Source organism: Scomber japonicus, chromosome 11 (genome assembly GCF_027409825.1).
Source record: "Scomber japonicus isolate fScoJap1 chromosome 11, fScoJap1.pri, whole genome shotgun sequence".
Taxonomy (NCBI): Eukaryota; Metazoa; Chordata; class Actinopteri; order Scombriformes; family Scombridae; genus Scomber; species Scomber japonicus.
This window is the reverse complement of record NC_070588.1, coordinates 6,750,283-6,774,060: the sequence shown is the minus strand read 5'-3', so window position 1 is coordinate 6,774,060 and position 23,778 is coordinate 6,750,283.

The following is a 23,778-nucleotide window of genomic DNA, read 5'->3' as shown; positions in this document are numbered from 1 at the left end:
GGTTTTATTGCTTATCTATTCCTTGCCTGTGGCAAACATTTTCCTAATAATATTTACATCAGTCACGCTCAGGCGTGTGGGTCTTTTTCCTCAGTCCTGCTTGTAAATACTGTGTTTGGGTTAGGCATGGGCAGAAGTGAAGCACCAGCACATGAAGACAGGTACCAAAAGTAGAGTGATCTGCAATTGTGCAGTCCACATGTGAACTCTGTCCAGTAGAAAGTATAAATCAGATAGTTTTTCCAAGTTGAACATGAGGGGAAAATGTATATAACCATATAATCACAATGTTTATGTCTATCTGTCTTTCAATGCATTTTTAATGAGCAACACCGGTGTAAGTAGTGTCAGCGTGCAGATCTGTCCAGAGTTCAGGGGAAGCCAAATAAATAACATTGTTGGAAATATGGAGTAATGTTGTTGTACTGTACATCCATGGGTGTTCACCAACCTGACAGGCAAATACCCAGCTCTACTTTAAAGACGTACAGTCCAAAAGTCAACTACATTGAGGAATTGTTTTTACAGGCCATTTTCTTTTCATCTAGGGAAAGTTTGTTTAGGCACCAGTGTCTCAATTAGGTACTATGTTTTGATAAGGTGTGGCTCCAGTAATGTCCTTACTTCAACCTTATCCTCTTTCAAATGATTACATGTTTCCAGCATAGAATAAAGAGCGAGTGCACCTACTGTACCTCCTTCTTTAAATTGACTATCTTGCCTTCAGGAATGAAACCACCTTTTGCCTTTCTTTTAGTGTTTTACTTTGGCTGCCAGGTCCTTCTATTAAGATTCCTATGCAATAGTGGTTCACCCCTCACCATCTCACACCCTCTAAAAGTAAAAGCGCTTTGATCTCAGCTTAATTACCAACCTAAAAATGTCACTGGATAGAGAGTGTGGCATGACAGAGAAGCAGGGCATAGGAAGTGAAGTCTACATGCACGGTCTTCACTTGTTGGAGTCCACATAGAGCGTGATGGGATCAATGGAGCTGCCTGTTGGGTGGAGGTAACATAATCTGGAGGTTCTTTTAAAAGATCTGCCCAAGCCTTTATGATTGACTGTGCACTAACCTCGGGAGAAATGCTAGGGATTTGGCCAGTCAAAACATCTCTCGGTGATTATAGAGAAAGGGGAAAGAGAGAGGAGAAAATGAGGGAGGATATATGTTGTGCAGTATAGCATGAGTAATAGATGGCTTACCCTAGACAGAAAGCCCCACTTAAACACAAAAGCGATGTCCTTTGAGACTTGAAACCCATCCAAGATCTCTGCTTACTCTTATTATTTAAAGCAGTGGTAGCCATCCATGCCAGAGGATACTGCAAAAAAGCAGGTTAATGACTGACTTACTGCTGACTGAGGTATATTTATGCTTAAAGAAAAAAAGACTTAAAGACACAGTGAAATGAAAAATACATTTCCCATTTTTATATCAAAATCCCCCTCTATTCTTGTCCTGTAAAACATCAAAATATTATTGATGAACTCTGGGGCGGTTACATAAATATATTCAATCAAAAGTGATTTGGGGTGACTAGTAAACCCCACCCATCACATAAAACACACTTGACTGTTAGCTCGTGGATAGCTAGCAGAGTAATCTCTGGCCAAAAACGTTGTTTACATTTCCAAAGAATGTGGTTAAGGCCTAATTCATTTCACTCTTATCCTCCTCCTCTCGATTTCCAATGTTGGTGAGGGAGGTACATGTGGAGGCCAACAGTCCTCTGCAGCTCTGTACCTCTCTACAGCTCTATTAACTCATTCAGTATCAAGGAAGTAACCCTAACCCTGATCCTAACCTTAACCCTAACCCTAATCCTATGACTCAGCTTCCTGTCATACACTTTTATATTCTTTTATCTTTTTTACCATGCATGTTTACCCTCCCACTTCTATTCACCCACAAACATTTCATGAATTTTAAGTACCTTTAATGAACTTCTTACCTATTTATCTACACCTTCTATTTTTAATTATGTATTTATTGTTATGGTTTTATTTTACAACACATCCCTACAACTATTCTTACCCCTATAAACCCTGATAAACAAAATAAGTATTACAGAGATTAAAATACCCTTTTAACTTGGTTTTTAGATTTTGTTGCTTTGTTTTGTTGAGAGGCACGTGGTGGGTGGGTGGCCGTGTTGGTTGCTGCCCTGTGTGTGGGAGACCTCGATGCCAGCACGGGGATTCGAACCCTGCTCATAACCCCTATCTACTACTCCACACCACATTGCACTAAGGACATGGATAGCCCAAGTCTGTAGGCCAGCGAACTTAATGTTCATCCACAACCCCTGAACCACAACCCCAACCCTAACCCTAATCCTCTGACTCAGCTTCCTGTCACCACTGGAAATTAAGCTATATCATGTTGTGGACATTGACATCTAACTGATCAGTTTTTGATATTATGTACAGAGTGAAAAATTGACAGTAATGACAGTAACAAACATCAAGTGCTATTTTCATAGTGGCATTAATTAGATCATTTCTCCCATAGAGCTCTAGGATCAGCAGCTCATGTTACTGTCATGTTAGTTATGGTGACTTGTCAGAATGTGTTGATATTTGTGTTTTATTGCATATTTTATTATGTATTTAAATCAAAATGTGCCCTAGAATGAGCAAAATATCATCTTATCATCATTCCATCCGTAAAATGTATCATCACTTCAATATCTGTGGTAGATGTGGTTTTGTAGGGTCACATGACCTACTCAAATATGTGTTTTTCCAACATTGAGAAATGTACATAGCAGACTGTGTGAACCGTATTTTACTTGTATTTACTATGGCCACTAATAGCAACTGGAAGCTAAAGTCTCCCTCCACTCCAAAGCATGTTATTTTTTCTTCTTCTTGCTCCTGAAGTTGAATGTTTGAGCTTCATTGTGCAGAATGATATATGTGCAGAGTTTGAACGCTGGAAGGCTGCTTTCACATTCATCTCGTGAAAGTTTCTCTGTGCTCATTGAACATTTTGATTTGAAGGGGCAGGCCTACAAGCATGATTTGTGACATCAGAAATAGTTTCCTGGTCCAATATTCAATTTACACAAGTGTGATGTAAAAACTTGAAGCATCCAGTCAGTGTACAAACAGTATACTCATGTCAAAAAGGACAGAACGTAATGTTAAAAGCATGCATGAGTGTTTCTCCCAGTGAGTTTCGATCGCTGTCAAACTTGAAACAGTTGTCTGGTTTAAAGTCTGACTGCCAACATACTGAAAAACGAAGCAATCCATCACTTTTCTTCACAAGTTTCCAGTAGTTTTAAGAAAATGATGAACCATGGGTGTAAGAAAAATAGTAAAGTGTGGGATTTATTCAGGAATGCCAAGTCTTCAAGATGTCAATCCTCAGCATATTTTTAGTTCTTGGTGCTTTGTTGCAAAGCCAAATAAGTTATGGCAATTTGTTCAGCCAACTTGTTTGATCAAACTTGGACCGTAAATCAGCGTTTGATAGGAAAGCCCTCCCTGACACTGATTCTAAACACTGAAGGGTTACTTTGAAGATAGTCTTTTTTGACTTATTTTTTATAAATACTGACTCTATTTTACTAGTGAGTGATAGCTAACACACATACGGACCAGATTCCCCCTCTGTCCTCCAGCAATCAGTTTGGGAAGCTATTTAACCCTCCTGTTGTCCTCGAGTCAAGGGAGGAAGGAAGGAAGGAGGAAGGAAGGAAGAAAGAAGGAAACGAGGAAGGAAGAAAGAAGGAAAGGAAGAAGGAAGGGAGGAAAGAGGGAGGGAGAAAAGGAAAGGAAGAAGGAAGGGAGGAAAGAGGGAGGGAGAAAAGGAAAAGAGGAAGGAAGGAAAGAAGGACAGAGGAAAGAAAGAGAGAAGGAAGGAAGGAGGGAAGGAAGGAAGGAAAGAGGGAGGGAGAAAGGAAAAGAGGAAGGAAGGAAAGACGGGCAGAGGAAAGAAGGAAGGGGGAAGGAAAGAAAGAGAGAAGGAAGGAAGGAGGGAAGGAAGGAAGGAAAGAAGGAGGGAGGGAGGAAGGACAGAAGGAAGGAAGAAAAGGGAATGAAGGGAGGGAAGAAGGAAGGAAAGAAAGAGAGAGGGAAGAGAGAAGGAGGGCGGAAGGACAGACGGAAGGGAGGGAGGAAGGAAGGAAGGAAGGGAGGAAGGAAGGGAGGAAAGAAGGAACAGTAAAAACAGACAGGGTCAATTTGACCCGGGAGGACGACATGAAGGTTAAGGATGAGGCTGCTAAGATTCTGTCTCATTATGTTTTGGTTCAAATGCCAAACTGGACAACAATGAACAGTTTAGATTTTAGTCAAATGTGAGAGGAGATAAAGAATCATCCTCTCTGTAAACAAAACACCAATCTTGATAACAAAACCTTCAAAGCTTGGTGCACAGGTAGTCAGTCAGGAAATAAGGAAAATAAATGTGACATGGAGAAGGGAAAAGCTAGGTCCAGGAAAAAACAATGTAGCAATCAAAAATACCAGGAGAGTAACTCACAGTAGAGGCTGGAACACTAGAGGAGGAGGAACTATGATGAACTGGCACTGAGAGAGGAAAAAACAAAGGCTAAGATACACTAGGGAGGCAATAATGATGAAGGACAGGTGAAACTAATCGGGGCGGGGCAGGCAATCACATATGGGCAGAAATTGAGATCTCTGAAACGAGAGGAGTGATAAGTATATCAAAATAAAACAGGAAATAATGAATAAATGACACGAAACAAAAAGAAAGAAAAACCTAGGAAGCGGACCGTGATCTAACAACAACTTTTTTTAAAAACATGCTTGATATCCAGGATAATTCTATTAGGAAATTGAAGTTAACTTTTCCAATGTGGCTTTAAACAATTTTAAAAGTTGTTTTTCTTGGATATATTGATACATTGTGAGCTTCAGAGGTGTTGGCAAGCGTATTTTTCAGCTTAGAAGAGAGCCAAGCTAGCTGTTTGTGCCGCTTGCCAGTCTTTATGCTAAGATAATCTCATTGTCTCCTGTATACAGCTACGTAATAAAATTTTCATCTAATAAAATGGTACCTATCTTTTCATCTCGCTCTTTGAAAGAAATTAAATATTTTCCAAATCATTGAATTTTTCCTTTCCGTCTGCACTAACTGACAAAGAAGTTGGAGCTAGTTAAAAATAATGAGCTGCGTTTGTTGTCCAACATGAGGCCACACAACTAAGCATGCAGACAAGATGAGGAGTATGCTTGTAAACTGACTGTAATAGTAATGATTTATGACTTAAATAAATTTGTTGCTGACATTCTGAAATCAGATGGTCAAACGTAACCTCTGGAGAATTATCTAATGTTCTCTGACCAGCTTGGCAAAGGACGGGATATTATGATAGATATTATGAACTAATGTCTGTCTGCAGGGACTGCCCGTCTTTGACAGAATGAACTGGAATCCCTCCACACAACCTTTATATGCAACAACCTCAGGGTGAAATCCATGTCTAGATGCTCTCTCTTAAAATTCCTTTCCAGACACTTTATTAATGATACTATAAAAATGATAGATTTTCTTCTTATAAAAATGTCACATTCCTACTCAGTCCACCCCCATCCTGTTAGGGCTGGATTTTTTAGTAGTTTATTCCCTCTGTATTTCCTGCAATATCTGTATCATCAACCAGTTTTAAGAAATGAGTGATGTAGGGGAAGGATATACAACGCAGCTGGCTTTGGAAGGTTTATATGGTTTTAAGGTCTAAATGTCTTTTAATTGCAGGTGGATACACAGTACAGTAGTCTGTGCTGTTGAGCTGGACTTTAGTGTAATGACTTTAGTATCTTTATAGCTTGATATATGGCAGCTGTCGTGTTTTGTGATCTCCGGGAGTAAATAACAGGGTAAAGAGGGAAGAGTATTCAGATACACAGAGAGTGTATAGTGTGTATAAATCATTGTCATCACACATTTTAGAGCCTTTAAGCCAGGATTTGCTTGCCTAATTATATGTTGATTTTCTTCTAGTGTTGAAGGAAATTCAGAAGAATCTAATAAACTATTTACACAATAAAAATGCGATCTGTCTCTGGCAGATATCTGGACAATTACATTTCCTTTGTCTCAATTCTGTCCACAGTTTTGATTGGATCTCAATATTTAAAGTATATAGAGAGTGAATTTCGTATTGAACAATGATAATAAAGCAGATTATGATTATGAAGTGATTTGGGGGGGTTTAAGGACTGCTACGACATGCAAGGTAAGGGTCAAGTCATCAGATAGCAAAGTAATCTGGATGCTACATTTCGGTAGGCTTGCTAACTAGCCTAATATTACTCTTACTGTAAGAAAGTCATCTGTGCCAGTGGAGAGGCTTGCTAGCTGTAGTGCATGTTGCTTACCTTAGTAACTACCCCACTTCAGTTCTCAATGATGCTTTTCTTATTGACTTGGACTACATTGAGAGGAAGCAAAAACATATTTCTGTTCTGAAGGGTTTAGCCTGGAAATAAGATTTGTAGAAACCATGGCAACTCACATACTTTACTGACAAAACTGTGCAACACATTGTATAGAGTATATGTTTAAATGGCTGCATTTATACAGAGACCCTCTTCTCCTTCAGTTTAAATAACTTTAACTTTTCTTTTATATATCTATTCATTTGTGTTTCTTCTTCCCTACCTGTTTTTTACCTGAAGTTATGAGACAATAATACTCTTTTGAGACTACCTAAAGCAACTCAACTACTTGTGTCGAACAATTATTCTCAATGACACAGTTTTAACACGTGCTGAAAAGTTTTTTTTTCAAGTGTTATGTGATCTAATGACTTTTTGCATTCAAACATGAACACGCTGTATAATTCATTAATGTCAGCAATATCTCCACACGCTGAAGTTCATCGTCGTTACTCACTGTCACGCTGATCTTTGCTGCCTTGTCACACTCAGCAGATTGAATACAACTCATGACATTTTCCCCCACTGCATATTTCATGTAATGAGAAGAAGAGACTCTGATCTGGGTGTCGTCTGTGTAAACAAACTGTGCATGGGAGTAGCTTGTTAGCCAACATCACTCCCCAGTGCTGCTGATGTAAGCAGAGCTATTTTCCAAATTTTTCCAAGCTCCCTGCTCGCATCTGTTTAGCCTTCAATGAGACCACATGACAGAGAGTCAATATTATTCAATATTCTTTATAATGACTGTAATTTCAGGGTAATGATGATATCCAGTCTGCAACAGTCTTGATTCTTCTTTGGGATTTTTTCTTTGTCCTTGAAGCTTTAAATCATGTGGGAATCAATAACCTTGTCCCATCATATTCATAAATGATGTGAAGTAAGCTCTTTCCCATTTATTTAGCTGTATTCTCTGTTGAAAAATGGGTTTATTAAGTATGTAAAAAAAACATCCTGTCCAAGAGCTTTTAGCCATTCATTATTCATTCCTTGCTCAACCAAAATGTTTGTACACACCCATTTATGAATAGATGTAATGACGGATTTAAGCTTTAAGCAAGAACACCTTGACAGATGCAACCAGTCAACACATTCAATGAGAAGGCAAGATTTAACTTATCACAACTATTTCTGAGGGATGCATGGGTGTGCACTGCGTCTGCGAACATGTGTGTGTGTGTGTGTGTGTCTGTGTGTGTGTCTGTGCGGATGATGTATCGTCTGATGTAAATATGAAAGATGTACGGTATGTGTAGGAGAGTGCTAGTATAAAGCTCTAAGATACGGCACTGTTAAATTTATGTAGTATGCGGAGGAGCACACAGAGTGTATGGATTTGGAGAATTTAGGGAGTTGGTGAAGACAGCAGGGGAGCAGGAAATGTTATGGGTGGTGGAACAGGAGGACAAGGGCAACAAGGGCAGGGCGATGTTTGGAAAAATCTGAGAAATAGAGGATGTGCCGGCTGCAGAAGGCGGTATATCCTTGCCTTTTCCTTGTACATGCTGTACATGTGCACGTTTTGGATTTGTGAGGATAATGATATTTTACAAGGGCCAACAGACACAAAAGCTATGTAGACACCAAATATACAAGGTACGACCAAACCCACTCTACTTGGACACACAGCTAGGCAAACAAATAATTCTAACAAGCCAATTTTACTCAGGATTAAATTTACCAAAGGATGAGCCCCCAGTTTTCCCACTGAGGCCTTAATTTAATTTATTTTAAAAGGGTTTGATCCAAGAAAATGCTTCCAAATCTCGTTCTTTTTTTCAATTAATAAAGTTACAACATTTATATTTATCATGAACTAAAGCTAAATAGAAAGGTCAGGTCAGTAATGAATGCAGGGTGTGGATGAATGAAGAATGTCCTCCTAAGAAAAGTGACAACAAAACTTGTAATGGCTGTTGCCCAAAAATTACGTATAGTTACGTTTGAGTGACAGAAATAATAGTAATTATTAACAGGAGCAGATGACGTCTATATATGTGGGCAGATTTTCACTTTTGGAGGAGAAGGGCTTGACTTTTCCAACCATGAGATCAGCATAGAAGACCACCAGATTAGAATATGCTCTTATCATAAACAATATAAAATGGACATAGCAAGGCATGACATCATGCATGGGTTTGCATCGGAGCCAGTTTGAATCCGAGAGTTGCTTCTTATGGTCAGCACCATCTTTTCCATTTCCATTAGATGCAGGATCTTTCAAATAAGGAGAGCGAGTTGTTCCTTTTCACACATTGGAAACACAAACCCACTGCCTCAAACTGAAGCTAATGCTAGTTTACAAGGAAAATAAAGCACTGAACTAACAATAGCTAACTAGGTATCATTATCAAATACCATCAAACTTACCGAAATATTGCAGTCCAACTCAGTTAGAGTCCTTGAGCCAGAGAGAACATTAGCTGTCAATCAAATAAAGCCACTTAATCAATCAATACAACTTTATTTGTATAATACTACAATACTACAACAAGTGCAATTTAGATAACAGATAATAAGACAGTACTAATGTAAGTAGTAAAATAGTTTGAGTCTGATTCATATAAGAACTAAAATGATGGGAAAAGTAACAAAATAAATAAAATACACTATATATATATATTACAATAAAATAAAAACTGCATAAAAACTGAAGATTATGACAAATAAAATAGACAAAAGAGAATCACAGGATTAAATAGGATAAAAATAACAACTAATAATGAATAACTGGCTGTTACAAAACCAACCCAACCACACACACAAGCAACAGTTACAACACTTGTACTTCTTAACTTGCCACGTAGCTAGTTACAGTTCAATCTGAGCATTTACAAGATTCTCATGAAAAGACTCACATTTCATATTATTTTTACTTTGCATCAGTACTTACAGGAATAATTAGGGAATATTTGGGAAATATGCTTTTTTGCTGAGCGTTACATGACCTCCTAAACTAAGCGAACTGGCTGTTGGTCATAGCTACATGTAGACATGAAGTCTTGCCAATAAAGTAAATAAGCAAATTTCCCCAAATGTTGTTAATAACCCTTTTCATAGATACAGCTTTCTTATCTATTCCCTCTATTTCACTGTAATTCTCCTTCCTTTCTTTTTGTTTAATCCTTTGAAAATCCATCTTTCATCCTCTATTTGTTTTCCCAATTTTTCTCTCAGTGTTCCCACCTCACTTTCCCTTTCTTGTTCAGTTCCAATTCATTAAACATTTTTGGCACTGTAGGAACTTACTTTTCCATTACTGTACCATTAATCACATCAGTCATTCTTTCTCCCCACCGGCATGTGGACACCCCTGCTGCCTCTCCTCCCAGTATAATTAGACTTGTTTGACAGTTGTTATCTTGGAAAATGTCAGTAACGGCAAGTACCACACATACAGAAAATCACATGAAAGAGAGAGGAAAATTGAACAACTACCATCTGAACGCACATGCTGAATTACACCGACCCATGACCCGTCACAGGATGGGTGCAAAGTCAGTGAAAGTTTTGAGCCCTTGTAAAAACAGGGCAGAGCGGATGAGGGAGCAGCTCAGCAGTTGGTCAGATTTTGCAAGACTTTGGATCTGTAGTGGACACTTAAAACAAATGAAACGCCTGTGAGTCATCCTGGCTCTTGGATACTTAATGGTGCAAGGAACACTGGCCATCCGAAACTGTCCTTGTGAGTGAGTGAGTGTGTGTGCATGTGTTTCTTTGAGCCTCAGTTTATGTTTTTATGTGAGTTTAAAGATCCCCTATAGACATGTTATAAGACACATGGAAATACTCTGCTTGGAATTTGTGTTTGATATTTCTGTTTTTTTTACACACACACACACACACACACACAAAGTTAATTCAAAATTCATCTCTAAAATGAATCACAAATCATGCGTGTATGTATCTTAAACTAAAAGATAAAAACTTTCCCTCTTCAGAAGATGAATGGGAAAACAGCCTTTTAGTGTCAGACTCTGCACATACATCATTCTGCCCAGTGAAGCTCAAACATCCAAGTCAAGTGACAACAAGTTAAACACAGTTTTGAGTAGATGGCTACTTTAAGCCAAATGTTGCAAAACACTGAAAATTAATACCAGTAAAATTCAATAAGTAATTTTGTCTGAGACCCTACTGAGATTTCCCACTTGGGCTCTGAAACCTGGTTTGGAAACCACTCATATGGTGCAGAGTGATAATATGCAGCTTTTCAGTGGCCAATTTGCTGTCTTTTGAAAACGACCTGATAAAACCTGCACTAAGGTCAACAAATGTATATTATTTGATATTTGTGGAAATGCTTAGACTGAGGTCTGAGGTCTGACGTCCACGTGAAATGTGGTAGCGCCATTCAGACTGGAGGCGAACCATATGCTATGCTGTGCGTCATTGTAGGCTAGCATGTCACATTTATAATGCAAACACTTCCTTGGGCACACATGCAAAATGCATGGTGATTGGAACACCGAGCAGAGACTATGGGACACATTGTTTGGTTGATGTGCTGTTAAGGCCACTAAAGGGAAAGCATCTTTAAATGAGAAACAGTTACACAATAATTGGCATTTCTTGGGTGTCTGACCTTTGTGTAAGAGGTTGATGAGCTTCAGTCTCAAATAACACTGTGCTCTGAAATCACCTACACACAGCTGCCATTCATGATGTCACTCAACCTAATAAGAGTCTTAACCTGCAAAAAATGTCATCCTTATTTATACCATGGTTCCTTTTAATGACTTTTGATGTATATATTTTAATTATATTGTATGTAAGGACGCAATAATTGGAAAACAAAACCATTTCTAAATCACTTCGCGTAGACACTAACAGCCACGTATTGGAGCAAACCTCCACTGAAGGGTAACCATATAGTTCATGTGCAGGATAGAAGGACTTACTTGTCATGTGCTGGGTAAAACCTGAGCCAGACGGGTGCGGTGTTTCCATAATACTGCCGCATTTTCACTGAGCCTGAAGGCGACTGCATAGCTGGGCCACCCATGTTGTGCCGTGCCGAGGCTTGTGCAGTACAGTAAACATGGCAGGGGCCTTTTGGACCAGCTTCTCCAGCCCCTGGCCAAGCTGTCTGTAGTAGATGCCAACCAGAACTGACTGAAAAAGAGGCTGAGTGTCCTATAAGATAGCCCTGCCAGTATATTCCAAGGGCTTGCCCAAGTGGATGAAATATTCACAGCACTGCCAGTGGAGATGAAAGCAACTGCAGACACGTCATTAATTTGTCATGTTGTCCAGAGGAAACCTTTTTATTCTAAATCACAATGTTGCTTTAAGAAATCTCAAAATTAGAATGTGATGGATTTTCCCAATAAGGAGGCCAGTGCAGCTCCAATTCTCTTAAAAACAATTATAATGATGAAATACACTGGTGATTCTCAGTAAATACATAGAGCTAGGTGACTCATATTAGTCTGAAAAAAAAACTCTTTTAGCCCAATCATAACCAGACCTTGTATATTATAATAGCTAGAAACAGAGCCAACAATTTGCACTGAACATGAAACTAAGGATTAGAGAGTGTAACCAAAGTGGGACTTTACCTGCACTAACTTTGGATAAAGATGAACACATTAATATACAGGCATCTAAGCCCTGTGCTTTTGTGCTCCCATTGGCCATCTTTCCTGTTGTCACTGCCACCCACTCAGCGTGGGAACCCACACAAGCTCCAAAATCATGTAATTTCCTGCCTTTTGTAAACATTCCACCGGGAACTAGATATTACACCGTACAATCGTAAATATATTGGTCACCTCTGTGGTCAGAATCTGTGTGTGAGAGAAGGAAGGAAGCGACAATACATCATAATGGAGCTCCAACAAAGACAAAAAAAAAACAAAAACAAAAAAAACCTCCACACTGTAATCACAAGACACACAGCAAAGTCCAGACGCACTTTTAAGACTCGACATTGTTTGGTGTGTTTTATCTGATATGCAATATTTATGAGATGTAGTGTGTGTACGGTTGCTTGCGTAACATACTTATGTGATAAAGTATATAAAGCTATCATATTAAAAGCAGCTATCAGAAATAAACTCCAACTGAATGAGTTTTTAATGGTATGTTGTACTAAATATCAAATGGATGCTGAATTATGACATCTGACGGAGCACAGTTGACCTCATACTTGACATATTTTCATAAACTCTTCAGTTTTGTGGCTCTAAATGGTTACTTTTCTGTTTTTGTCTTGTCTCTTAAAGTGAATCTACCCTCTGGAAAGTGCTGGTACTGGTTTGGGTTCCCATGGCAAAGGCCCCTTGTGATAAAAGCCTGAACTCCTTGTCAGCCCCTCTAAAAGGCAACCATTACTCCCCTATCATTCAACCTACCTGCCTTTGTCATTCTAATAAAGCAACTAACTAACTTCTCTTTGTCATTCAACAGCAGTCACCTCTCACCATTCAAAGTTTTCTCTCTTCCAATTACCAACTGGAGAAACAGCACCCCTCTGGATAACAATGTGTGGTAAATGTCAGTAATTGGTGTGGTGAAAAAAGGGTATTGCTCTCCTACTACAGAAGCAAACTTGTAAAAAGGTACCAAAATGAAGCCAGGTGAAGCTGGTATCCTTTGATTAAGATCAGGTGTGTTTACTGCCAGGCTCTGTAACACTGTGAACTGTCACAATACTGAGAGGAAAAAAAGAGTAACCAGCAGCAGTCTGGCCTCACACCAACAAATAACAGTAAGTCAGATTAAGCAACATTTATTTGAATCTCATTTAAATTCCAAACCAACAGAGTAAGATTAAGTAGTGAGTCAGTGTTGCTAAATTGTAACCATAGATGTGTAAACCCTTTTAGTTAGAAGCAATGGATGGGGGGAGATTTTCTGTTTTGGTGAAAAACAACTGCTTGTTTACCACCATAGCAAGTCCAATGGGAAATATTATGACATGGATATTGACCACCTCGCCTCCATGATGGGAAAGAAAAAGTCAAACTGTCTTCAATTAGCGTGAGTCAGATACTGTTTGTCTGTCCTGTGTCTGTCTGTTTGTGGCTTCGCATGTGACTAATGGGTATGACCACTAGCTCTCAGTATTTATGTTTACTCACTGATATTACAAAGGTTACATTCTCACAGTGAAGTTATTGTATTGTTGTGTGCTATCCACATAGTGTAGGCACAACAGGAACAAGGCCTGCTGGGAATTCAGCACATTAAGAATTTCCCCAATTTTGCATTCGTCATTCTCTTGTTAAAAAGGAGAGATTCATGGCGCGCAGGTGGTCGAGTGGCTAAAGCGCATGCCATATATGCAGCCGACCCCGGTTCGATCGGAGGTCCTTTGCTGCATGTCACACCCCCCTCACACTCCCATGTTTCCTGTCGGCCTACTGTTAAATAAAGGCGTCTATGCCAACAAAATCTTTAAAAAAAAAAAGAAAAAAAGGAGAGAATCACGATGTTTATTGATGTCAGTGACAGAGAGACATTTGGCGATTAGACTCCATCACTGTGAAGAATCTTCATAAAGCGTAGGCCCATATGGAGATAGGAGATAGGACAGGATCCCCTGGAGTCTAGACGGTGGTGGTGGTGGTGGTGGTGGTGGTGGTGGTGGAGCAGAGCCAGCAGGTGGTTTATGGAAACTTTTGGATGAGTCCCTAGATATCATGGAGGTAATGGTGGTGATGGGGAGGAGCAGGTCTGAAAGGCAGGATTACAGCGATATTTAAAGAATGGCATCTTGAGACTGATTAGCGTGAGGAATGTGGGAAGAAATATAATTGGTCAGGTATTGTGACATCAGAATTGTGGGTGAGGGTAATTTTGACAGTGTGGGAAAGTGGAAGTGACAAAGAGAAATAGAATAGGAGGAAATGGCAGACGTCACCTGTAGTGAAATAGAGGCAGAATGTGAGGGAAGAGATCTTCCTTTGCTTGAACTTTTGCCAAAGTTTCATATAACAGACCTGTGTCAGTTATGTATCTACCATATGTGCATCGTGCCACTGCTTTCTGGCTTCATATCATGAGACGTTCAATAAAGTGGAACAGTTTGCACACGATTAAATCATAAGATTAAGAAAAACAAAAAGAGAAACCACTGACCATTTCAACCAAGTCAAGTTCAGTGTGGTTGAACTCTGAAGCGCATTCCTCCAACTCAATAAGAATTCTGTGACAACCAGTGGTGAAAACAGTCACATGATTGAAATAGTCTGGAAAGATGTCATGTAGGTCTTCAAGCAGTTTTTGCATGTCAAAATCCAATAACAGCTCTCTACATCTTCATGTTTCTGGTGACACTGTTCTCTTTCTGTCTACTTTAATTACAAATCTAAGTCATGCATAGCATGCAGCAGAGTCCAGAAAAAGAGTTCACTTTCCATTATTAACTGAACTTTTGTTGTTTTTTGTTGTCTTTTTTTCACAACCATCAGTTTTCCTCCACTACTCATTTCCTCACAATAGCTTTTTTGTGGGCTCATTTATTGGACTGGAATTCTCCACCAGACATACCGTGAGGGTTCGGCTTATTCACTGGGATTAGGTTTCCCAAAACTGTGACCTTTTAACACGAGGTCAAATGCTGCAAGTCACTGAAGCTACAGTGGAAGTTTAGTTTTGGTTGGATGATACCTTAGTGGCAAGTAGTAGTAGTAGTGGCAATTTAAAGCAGCATCAAGTCAAAATTAACAGTCTTGGTGTAGTAAACAATTTTTTTTTTTGACAAGTTTGTATTCTACTGTATGTGGGTGAATGGATGAGATTTGGTGCATTTTTTGGTGCAAAGTTTCAGACTCTGAAAATTGTATCTCTTTTTTTATCACTGACTGTCAATCATCTGTGTTGATGCATGTCGTGTTGCAGCCGATTATACAATGTCCGAGTTTAGCATTAGCATTAGTCTGGTGAGGTAGTGGTCAGTAATCATGAAAGAAAGTAAATACTTGCAAAAGGGGAGCTTCCTAAAATTATGACAGCTGTTGTAATAACAGATAAGAAGCATCCAGCTCTCCTCCACAACCACAGATCAGAAAGACGTTTTATGTTTATCAGCCAAGTTCATCTGGTCAACATTCAGAAGCGCCAATGTTCTTTGACTAAAGCAGATAATTTCTTCTTTTGAGATGCCGTAGTGTTACATGCTGCTAGATGACGGCAGTGTGCTTATCACCACTAAATCTGCAAGCCAAGCAGCTGGCAGAAGATACAACATTGTGTTGATGATGGGCCATCGTGTCATATTCTGTGTTGGTTTATTGCTCATTAGTCATGTTTAATGTGAGGAAGCCTTGCCAAACCAATCGTATAATTTTATCTCTGTGTCTCAAATAGTGTTGAAGCAGACAAGTACAGTCAAGTCAGGTCTGAAATGCATAGGCATGTGCTGGGTTTGGGTCTCTCTTTTTTTTTTTTTTTAGGCCTGCAGAGAACTCCACTTGAGTTCACTTGGTGGGTAATCAGACTCCAACATACCAAAATAAACTATATGAACAAACAAATATAGATTTTTCTCAATTTGCTTGTTCTTTCTGTCAGAACTTTTCTAAATGTTCCAGATGGGTTTTAAATGTGAATTGCAGTGTGTTGGGTTTTCTAAGCCAACAAAGAAAACGCCAAATGAAAAAATAATCACCAACAAGAGGCGCGCCCTTAGTCTGGTTACAGATTTATTCAGATCTAAATTACAGTTAGATTATTCTATCAGATAACATGAATCCACATTATGATGTAAGTCTGTTGCTCTTGTTAACTGTAAACACAGCTTGGCTTGGAAATGTGTGTATGTGGTGCACCTGTAATGGCAGTTTCATGGTTGACTTCTTCTGTGAAAAGAGTTGCACATCACTCATCTACAGATGTGCCTAGAGGTGGGAGAGCCAATACAGTTTTCTTTCTGGCTAAATACACATAGACTTACTATGTAGCTTAAGAGAACTGAACTGATTTAGTTTTGACTAATTTAATCATTTGCAAGAGTTTTTTTTTTTTATTATTCTGTATTTTGGTGGAGGAAATAAAAAATGTAAACCTGTTATATGTGTGAAATGGCACAAGTGCTTCAAACATTTAAAACATCTAAGTATAAACATCAGCCTAAATCCCAAGCATCAGGGTGGAGCGGATTGTCTGGGTGCAAATCATGCAAGTAGAGTGCTGTCAGAATGGTAGAGACAGCATTCATCACATTCCTCAACAGATGCCACAGACGTAAGACCAGCACGCCTTAAATGCAGTGGAGCTGAACCCGGTGCAGCCAAAACCAAGGAAATCAGAGCTGACTGGGGCTCTGACAGAGAATGCTTTGAGGTGAAAAATACTGTTAAATGAACAGAATTCTTACCGTTGCCTCGTCTGCAGCTCGCACCACCCAAAATGTATAAACAGAGCTGATGAATATCTGTGTTGATAGATGCATTAGCACGCATTTCAACAGCAAATTAAACTGCACATGGCAGTATGGTATGTTGCTCACGTTAAAGTTTCCTATTCTGTATAAGCTCCATGACCCTGATGAAGGCCACAAGCCGAAATGCTTTGGTCTAAACAATAAAGTAGCTCTAGATATACCACAAGTGTTGCTGGAGTTTTGACCTCTCTATTCTGAATAAGCCTCAGGTTGGTAGGCGTTTCACTCCACAATGAGATATACAGTATAAATCATTTGTAGAACTACGTGACAAACCTCTTGCTTGAATAAGTCTCACTGTTGAACATTACAAAAGTAATTGCATTTTTTTGCCATTTTCTCACAGCATGTGCTTGACTTAATTGAATGGTTTTAATATAAACCATGAATACTGTCATATTATTTCTGAGAAGAATAGTATTTTTGGAAATTAAATCTTCATGGTTTCAGTCAAGTGCATATTTCTCTCTTCACTAACTCTGAGTAACCTTTGGTCCCGAACCCTGTGTAAATTTGTTTTGCGTGTGCTTTGCATGCAGTTGGGACATTGGATGAATTTGTGTGCACAGCTAGTGTTTAAAGATTTCCAGATGTTTGTTATTCTTAGTCAACAAGAACTTAATTTGAGCGTGTAGGCTTTAAATTTTGTTTAGTAATTCAGCAATGTTGTTCTTCCATGATTGTATCATATTTTAAGCTGTTTAGATTTATATAAGCAAACACAGCCTAGTTGTAGAAGTGTAGTAGATTGACTCAGTGGTAAGTTTGACTGGTAACTCATGACTACAGCTCATAGTTTTTCAGCCTCTTGAAGTTTAAAAGAACACCACGGGACTGAACTATCAAGAAGTACTGACAAAATTCCAAAATCCTTCAGTTTTCCAAATCTTAGGTCCTCATCTTAACAAAGTTTGTCAGTACGGGACATTCCCAAGAATTTTAAATAGATATTTAACCTAAAAAAACAAGAATAGCAGTCCTGTGAAAACATGGAAGGGATTTCGGCTATCATGGATGGGGATCAGACGTGCGGTTTATGAAAGAAAATAACAAAGAGAATGTTGCATGTGCAGAAACTTCCAGTTCCAAGACCTGTTTTTGAGGAACTGGACAGAAAATCTTCAAAAGTGGCTTGGAGTGAACACATGCATCTTTTTCATGTTTCATTTTTGACATTTTGTCTCTCTTTTTCCTCTTCCTGTCTACCACTGGGGCAAAACACCAGCAGGAGAGGGATTGTGTTTGATTGTGGTGGACCAAAACCCAGACTACTGACCAATACGTGTTTTGAATCAAGACTCGGAGGATCAGATTTAAAGTGATGGAGTGGAGAATGGAAGTAGGCAGAGCCCTGCGGGTTGGCAGACTTAAAGAGTTGTGAAAGATTGTTGCTAGAGGACAGCCAACTGGATGGCATCTGTGGTCAACGAGACATTGCCTTTATTTCCTTGGATCAAAGATTGCCAGTTCTCTTAGTCTGTTCAGAGTAAGTCTGCTAAAACTTGAACCTGCCAAGTTTAACCTGGAATTATGATTTGTAATGCACCTTTTGAACAAAAATGAAGTTTCAATGCCCAGTTCTCACAATGTGGATATTTCTGAACCACAGAAAATGTTATTTAACAATCAATTCTTGCTATGTGGACCCCTGTGGGTTACAGTTATGTAACTTTGAATAGGTGAAGACAAGGCTGAGTATAATTTGCTTTTGAATTTAATCCACTAGTGACAATATCTATTTTAGGTGCTATTTTACTGCATTTTTACCCAACATGTAGTCCATCATCAGTATACTACTACTAGTACTGCATATGGCCTGCCTAGATAGGATGCTGGTATCTCGTTAACCTGTTAGAGTTTGCAAAGATAACTTTCCCACTCATAAAGACATGTAATATGTGGCTATGTCTCACCACATTTTAAAGAGATAAACATTTGCCCAATGCATATTCATACTGTATGCACTGTACAAATATATCTTTCATATACCAAAACATGATTTTTCTTACATATGATATGCATGTTATTTTGGGGAATGTTGGAGTTAGAATAATGGAAATAGTATGTTGATAATTATTTCCAGTATGTGCTCCATTCACAGTGAATGCCTGCTGTTGTGAACATGTAACTGTCCAGTCCTTGAATATAAAACATAATCGTGTCTGGCATTAATACTTTATTTGTGATTTAAATTAACTGGCTTGAAAAATGGTAAATCCAGTCATTCATTCACATTCATGCTACTGGAATACTGTACTGTAGGTTTCTGGCATTGCTTACAATACATTCTTTTAGTGCAGTGCAATGCTCTGGCAGTTACACTGTTTATTTTATTTATTTTACCTTTTTGAGACATTTTTTTCAAGCTCTGACTTTAAGGTGTTGGTTGGTAGCTTACTATAGCTCAGTTAGCCTAATTGTGGACTGAGTATGACTTCCTAAACACTGCATTCGTGCTGTTTTCTCAGCTGGTGTGGCCGTCCATGTCTTGGTTGTGTATTCAAAGTATGCTGCTCATCACACCAGAGAGCCAGTTTAGCCCGGGCTTTTTGACAACACCTGACTCGTATTTAACTGGCCTATAAATAGATTCATCTATTTTAGTAGTTGCCAGTAAAGACAATGTGCAATATGACAATTATGGTATGTAGTGCTTTACCTCGTTGACATGTATCCACTAGAGCCTCAACCATGCTTAATGACTGTTAGAGTCATATGGTTCATGAACACTGGGTACACACATGCAGGCTTTTTGTTCTGCACTGCTACACCCGCTCACTAATGAAAGTTAAGTAAAAAAAATAATTGCATTTACTTTGAGTGAATTTTAATCGTCTTGTAATGGTTTTACTGCTTAGTCCTGTATAACTGATGGGTTTGGGTGGCCTCACTTACACATGAAATGTCTGTGTTTGATTTTCTGTAATTGCTTTTGCATGACTTGGTCACAGGTGTCAGGCAGAGACTTTTGGTAAATGTTTGGCACGGTCGAGTAAGCAAAGTTTCAGAGCCTACCTGGAATAGTTCAGACTTTAAATAGTGGCAGGGCGTTACCCGTTTCCCCTGCCAGCTCACTTGATGCAAACACACATGAACTGATGAATTATAAGTTGACTGGAAATTATGAAGACTTAGAGAAAATAAGAGCAATTTTGCAGTAATTGCCATCAAGCTGTTAGGTCTTCCAGTGCAAAGGCTCTTGCATGTCGGGAGTGTGAGTGTGGTGGGAGGCAGGTATTTTTAGAATCAAACTCCTCTGTTCCAGTGGCATGGCACTCAAGCACAACATACCTTCTGTGTTGTGCTTTCCTCCTTAAGACAAGTACTTTCCCTTCTATGTTTTGTGTCTTGGGCAGGCTGCCAAGGCCTTGGCTCCACAAAGGGTCACTGAGTAGGAGCTTTTAATAGAACTGCCTTCTGCTGACTCAAAAAAAGAAGAGCATCAAAGTATGGTATCTGATAGAAGTTTTAATATATTCAGTTTTTTAAAAAGCAAGGATTTATATAACAAAAAATAAGATTAATTTGTCAAAATTGTCAAAATCAACTATCTAAGAAAAAGGGAAAAGAGAAAAAAGGGGTAGGACTAGAAAAGTTCCTTGCTTCATCCTTCAACCTTTCGAACATTTTATTGTATGTCTAAAACAAATTGCTGTAATTTCTATTTTGTTATAAACCACAGCATGTTTATTTTCATTTCATTATTTTAAAATGAAATATTGATTTAACTTTTAATAAGTCTTTTTTGATTTCCTTTAAAGAAATCCTCACTTGAACAGAAAACCTTGAATATGTGTATTATGAGACTGTCACAGGTGTCCGTATGATACCTCAGCTCAAACCTTAGGGCAGAAACTTTTTTTTTTTTTCTGGCAGCATTTTGCATCTTTAAAGGTCTTTTTGTGATCTCACATGTGTTTACTATCTGTCCGGATAACATCTTTTCCTACCACAAAACCAACATGTTTGGCCTCAGTTTGGCCTTTGTATTTGAAGACTATTCTAATCTCTTCAAGCGAAAACAAACCCTATTGACCACCTGCAAATTTATATAGGTCATCTACTGTTATATTTTATAGGACAAAATAAATTGTTCACACTGATGACATGCACAGAGAACATTACTTGAATCTACCACCAAACTTTATGTTTAGTTCATAAAAGGTTGAATGTGCACATAAGCAGCCATATACACTTCCTTAAATACACTCAATCCAAAGCAGTCTGTGTTAGATGTGCCTGGTGTCATGGCAACGAGGAGATGATAGGAGTTGTCAGACTACAGATTAACTCACAAACTGAAACTGGCAATGTCACTTAATTACTTTTACTTGATGTGTACACACAAACACACATCTAACATCCTTGTTAGGACTTTGCATTGACTTCCATTCAATGAGGACAGCTTAATTCAAATCCTAACCCTAACTTTTTAACCATAACAAATATATGATTAACTTTAACTCTAACCTCAATTCACACCCTACCCGTAACCTGGACCTCAGAAATAATGACATGTCACCTCATCAAGACTGTGCTTTGGTCTGGATGAGGATTACCGGTCACATCAAGATTGGAGTTACCAGTAAAGGTCCAAATGACGTGATTAAAAATGTGCAGACGCATTTTGTCTCGTTACATGATTGAGATGTTCCATTATGTGCGCACACAAACACATACCCAAGATCAAACACATAATTTGTACGTCAGTATGAAGAGGACATTGGGCAGACACAAATGGCATGACACACACCTACACCCATCCGCCCACTCATACATAAAACACTCCCTCGCTTACAATCCTGCCCACATTAAAACACACGAGACAAGTCTGCTGATTATTTCCTCTCTCCCTCCTCCCACACTCCCTTCATGACACTGTCTCTGTTTCTCCACAGATAAATAACATATCAAATCCCAAATAGTGTTTCAGTGGTTGAATTTCTTGTCAGATAGAAATATCCATGAGCTCACAGATAAGTATACAGAACTGTACTTCATTGATTTTGGGCTGAAGAACAAGCTAGGTGTATTAATAACATGGCTGCTATGCATACAATTGCATCCTTTGTCACAAAGGATGTAAAATGCATATGACATCATACAGTTTGACAATCATCCTGATGAATGTCTACGATTGATGAAGAGAGCCAAAATGCAAGAAAAAAGAAAGAGCTTACAAATTACGTGGAGGTTGTATTAAATATGGCTTAAAGCAATATTCTTTAATCCAAGACGTTATTTTTCTTAGTTCTGTTTGACTGACAGAGCTTTACAGACACCAAGACTAGACATGGCAAGAGCAACGCATGTCCAATGTCAATATGAGCACCCTTGTCTGAGGATGATCTCTTTGGCTCGCCAATCATACAGTGATTAATGTGCGTCCCCCAGCTGCAGGACCGTCTACAGCCAAAATGAGTACATTTGTTGGAAAAGTTTGAGGCAGCTTCAACCATCTGTCAGGCAACTCAATGGAAGCAAGCTCTGACAGATCTCTATACGCGACTTATACAAGTATTTTCATGTGTATTTGAGCTTGTTCAGTTCAATTGAAACTTTATTTCAGACTCTAGTTCCATATAAAAGACAACACATTACATATAGGATAAATTAAAAAGGACAATAAAAAATCATGGATTACAAAGGAAGATATTTTTAATGTATTACAAAGAGACAACTGTACCAATATTTCCATAACTGGGATTGGCAGCATGTAAACCTCATGTATGATAAAACCAGGATGATTTTATTTTCAGTCATTAAACTGGCAAATAAATGTAATACATGATATTTCTTAAAACAGCTTGGAAAGTGTCGACTCCTGCAGCCACAGACATTTCACTTGCACTACACCATCTAGGTCTTTTAAGTAACATTCATGGCATCATTATAAGTTACTTGAATTGTTTTTTTTTGTTGTTTGATCCAAAGTGTGCATTATAGGGTGGTGTTCCAATATGATCTTCACACCATCTGCACCCAAAAAAAGCAAAACTATTAAAACCCCCAACAATGTTAGAATACAATAAGATGTCAATAAAACTATCAAGAAGCCGTTAAATAAATAAAAAAACAGGCAAAAGTCCAATAAAACAAGGCATATAAATAAATACTAAAGCAGCAGCCGCAGTCTCTGCTCAGCAGGGGAACAAAGACATGCATTAATGTTGGTCACAGTTATTCTCATTTGCTTCAAATCAACAAGCATTGACAAAGAGGGTACACTGGCTGTATGCAACCCTTCTGTGATCTGGGTTTGTATGGGATAACCCTTGGGACGGGGATTTCAGCGAGCCTTTTCTTAAAAAACACACACGGGAGCAGCACGCGGCGTCGTGGGTCTGGAATATATTTACAGACTTAATGACATGTTTAAACAAACAAACTGACACTGTTCAAACTTAGCGCACGCCACATTCTTTGACCAGGGAGAGCAGGAACACCATGCAACAGTGGAACAAAAGCACCATGCAGCAGCAGAGGAAGAGAAAGATTAAGGGTTACTACTACGCATATTTATTATCGGGGGACTGATGTGTGAACTTATTGCATTGGTTGTACAGCGGGGGTCAAGTGACCAAAGTGGGCTGATTATCCTGCCACTTATGGACACCAAAATTATTACCGGACAATTTAAAGTCAGTAAATTTTGACATTTTGTCCTCTTTGGTACTACAGATGATGACAACACGTCTTTCCATGTCTAAGGGCCCATTTATGCTCAACGGACATATGAAAATGTATACGTCCGTGCTCACATACTTCCATGCGTCCTTTACGTTGGTATGGATGTTAACCAATACATCCACCAGGGGGCAGCACAGAGTCAAAAGTTTGACAACAACAAACTCAAAAACAAACATGGCGACTGTGGAGGAGGTATTGATGATGTTCCTCTTGCATAAAAGACAAAAAACATATGTTTAAAGTTTCTAACCAACTCGCAAAACCTTTCCTCAAAA